This window comes from Cynoglossus semilaevis, chromosome 16 (assembly GCF_000523025.1).
Source record: "Cynoglossus semilaevis isolate Cse_v1.0 chromosome 16, Cse_v1.0, whole genome shotgun sequence".
Taxonomy (NCBI): Eukaryota; Metazoa; Chordata; class Actinopteri; order Pleuronectiformes; family Cynoglossidae; genus Cynoglossus; species Cynoglossus semilaevis.
Window position 1 is genome coordinate 14,718,764 of NC_024322.1, and position 4,217 is coordinate 14,722,980.

Sequence of the window (4,217 nt, forward strand, 5' to 3'; positions counted from 1 at the left end):
CCTCGATGCTCTTTGCCCTCACCAATAAGATGATGTCAGACCTTCTGGGTGTTTCCACTGGTTCCTCAGTGCCATCCTCCTCTCCAGGCCTGTAAAATACAGAGAAAAAAACACTTAGATCTTAGGACGAATAAGAGAAAATAACAGTTTTTTGTGGAACATATATACACTGTGTGCGTGGGTATATTTATATACATATATATGTACATGTGTATATATCTTCCAGTGGACATATATATACACACACACATACACACATGTATATACATATGTGTGTGTGTATATAAATACATATATACATATGTATATGTACATATATACATATGTATATATATATATACATATATACATATACAAGAGAAGTATAAGTTTTTTGTGGAGTATATATACACGTGTGTGTATAACTATACAGACACATGTATATATAAATATATACACACACACATATATACACATCTATATACACATATATATACACATATATATACACATATATATACACATATATATACACATATATATATAATGTGTGTACTTTCTTTGGCTGTGCTGTACAGTACACTGTCTGTTTCATTGTCAACAGTTTTGTCTGTTTTGTCAACAGTATTTCTGTCCCACAGAAACAACATTCCTGCAGAAAGACTTTTCTCAACACAGTAGCTTTAGTCGAATAAAAGAGGAGGCGAGGGGAGAGGAGAGGAGAAATTGAATTTTTTCGTTCCTTTCCTGGTGATAAATTATGCTTCTGTAAATAAATCTACGATCCCACTGTTTTCAGTTCAATACAGAAAAACGGGGAGACGTTGACCTCTGCTCCTCACAGGTTTCATAATGGGCTTTTAGTGGCTCATAATAGAAGAGGAACCACTGTAACATCGTTCCTCTGCTGCATGTATTAGGTTTGGAGTAAACATCAGTGAATTGTCTGGCTCTATTTTTTTGCAACATTTGGCAACTTATTGAAAACAGCAGATATTAAAGCAGCACCACAGAGGTAGAACCAGACAAGCTTTTAAATAATTTGTGCAGAATTTGTGAGACGTGGTTTTGTGAGCGGTCTTCGACCTCAGAAGTTACTTTCTTGTTGTTCACAGATGGAACGGAGTCAAAGGAAGGAGACGAATAAAAATTCAATCTGCACAGTCAAATTGATGGCAAACCCCTTAGCAACCTGCTAGGGAACAGATGGTATTATAGTGCAGTGTGTGGACGACACTGCTAACAGATTCATCCATTCTGTGTCTGTGTTGGAAGAGCAGCACGACACAGTGGACGTCTCTGAGCCAGAACAGTCGGATGGGTTGGACGTCCAATGATACACTGTGTTCTCTTTTGGTTTCCTGTCAGCAGTGGTTGCTCTGGGACAGAAATCTTAGCTTTTTCTAACTAACCATTACTGTTAGAGTATTTTTATTTAATTTATTTTAAACATGGTGAAACTGCTGCATATGAAGAGTTACTTCAGGAGCAGCCGTTTGTCACAGATTACATTTTTTTTCCTCGCCTATTAAACCCCGTTGAAACGATCAAATCCAGACCAGACTATTTGTGTGTAAAAATTATAATAATTCTGTACTAATATGTTATGATTAAATGGCCAGTATTAGGAGTATCAGTATTGGTATTGGTATCCCAAAATAGTAATTGGTATTGTATCAAATAATAAAATAATCTGGTATCGCCCATCACTGGGGGGCCGAGGGGTCTGATTCAGAGGAAAATATTTAAGAATGGAAAAAAAAGTATTTTATTCCTCTAACTAAGGTCAAAGGTTAAGTGTGGAGGCTGACGGTAATCTGCACCAACTGTGTCTAAAAAAGTTATTGGTGCAACATTCTTTAGCAGCGTGAAAGGAACCGAGAGCCAAATCAAATCTGCCTTTTTTTGCAGGCCACCAAATATTTCAGATTTCAGGCTCTGCTGCAGTGGTCTGTAAATACCTCAGTGTCCAGCTGCTGTGAAGAGAATTAATCTCCAGAACTGTCGACCAGATGATTGTTTATCCTGCAGAAACCTCTGCCTCCAGACAGGACCTTGGCCTCAAAACCATTTGGCAAACTTTAATAAAGGCCTTTAATAAAGTGCTGCTCAGACGTCACTTCATCCCAGTGAAGGGGAAAGACTTTAAGAGCCTTATGATTATTTCATAATCTCAATTTTCTATGTACTTAATAAGTTTGATTAAAAATTTAAAAACGTTCCTGCACAGTGAACTTAAAGAGGAGTCAGAGGAGAAGAAAAGATGAGAAGGAAGATAATGATTTTAGAAAACAAAGGCAGTTTTCTGTCTTTGAAAACCTCCTAATGGTCGACTTCATTATTGTTCTTTCTCTCTTTCCTCCCCCAGTTCTCCCCCCTCTCCCTCTGTAGAGGCAGACGACGGCACTGACCCTGGATCTGCTGGATCCACTCCTGCCACCGTGGCTAAAATGTGTGTGACTTTCACACTGCTCTACTTTGTGCTGTTAATTTAAACCTAGAATAAACAAACAACAAACAAATGTTTTTGTTTTCCTCCATTTTTCTCTTGTTAAATGTTTTCTTGGAGGATTTAATTTAGATTCTTATTTCAAACTGTAAAGTCCACGGAGACAAATCTTGTTTTGGGAAATTTGGGAAAAACAAATAAATGACTTGGTTTGACCAACAGAGCTCAGACTCCTGAATTATTTGTACAACTATTGCCATTTTCCGATACCAGTACCAGTACCAATACTCCTTTAAAGTACATGCAGTTTACTCCACATAGAGATAAGAAAGTATGTCAGACTGACCTGTAGAAGAAGCCGGACGGAAGCCCCGCCCTCAACAAGTCCTGCCTCCCCAGAGCTCCTCGTGCCAGGGTAACCAGTTGGCTGATGGATGTGGAGGAGGTCGGCGGCTGATGTCCAGCAGATCCTGGATCCAACCTGGTGATTGGTGGACGACGTGTCACTGATGAGCTGAAGTCTGGAACTGGGCCACAGAGAAACCACATTAGCAAAAGTTGTTCATTTTCTAATCACTACTCTGTATTTAATATTCACAATATTTACAACAACTCAGAGTAAAAAAAAACACCTTTTGTGTGTTGACTGAAGCTGCGACCAGCTGTTGTCCTACTTGGAGGAACCTCGGATGCTTGACAGGGAAATAATGAGGAAAAACGGACATTAATGCAAAACGTAAAGTCACTACAAGTCATAAAAGGACGAAAAAGGAAAATCTTTCTTGGTAAATCTCACGGCCCACACCTGTTTATCTAAAGAGATCAGGATGATTAATGAAGATTAATGAAGACCTTAAACCTGACACGCTTCACAGCTGAACATAAACAGTGTTTTTGCTTTGGGTTTTTTTTACACAACGCTGGCATCACTGTTGGAAAAACTAGACCGGACATACAGTGTGTGTATATATATATATATATATACACACATATATACATAGATATAGGATATTTTTATAAATGTATATATATTTATAAAAATAAAAATGTAAATAATATCCTATATATCCTATATATATATATATATATATATATATAAAGACGCTCTGTTTCATAATCCTGTCAAGGAGACGAACAGTGAGAACTGAATTAACGCCGTGTGATGAAGAGATGCACAGAGAGAAGTGAACTGCAGTAACCTTTAAGTACTACCAAAATACTTCATGGACAATATGCCACAGAACCTCTGTGTTAAACTCACAGGTAACAAGTTCTTCAGCTTCTACATTTCTGGGCTGTAAAAGACAAAATTAGCAACTTGAAGTAAAAACCTTCTAAATTACAAAAACTAAAATCAAATGACTGTAGTACAGACAAGTACTAGTACTAGTACACTCTGTCTAGTACTCGTAGTCTTCATAATGTATTAAAAACTGGAGCAGCTTGACCTACAAAACCCATGTCTACACTGTCACATTTAAGATTTAAATACGGCAGATTTTAAAAACACCATCTGGCCCAAAAATGTTTCCTCCTTTATTTATTTATTCAGGCGAGTGCGACGGCGTCTGTGACCACGGTCAAATGAATTAATGATGCCATTTTACTAAAGATAATACGGTGCTTAAATTAGGCGACGGCTGATCAAATAGGTCATGTTTTCCCCAAACAGAAGCCGTTCTGTTTGATCATTTTATGAAAGAGACGTTTCATGCACGACCGTCGTGGGTGGAAGACGGTTGAAGTACAGAGTACGAGAAAAGTACTACAACAAGAATGTCACAAAGAG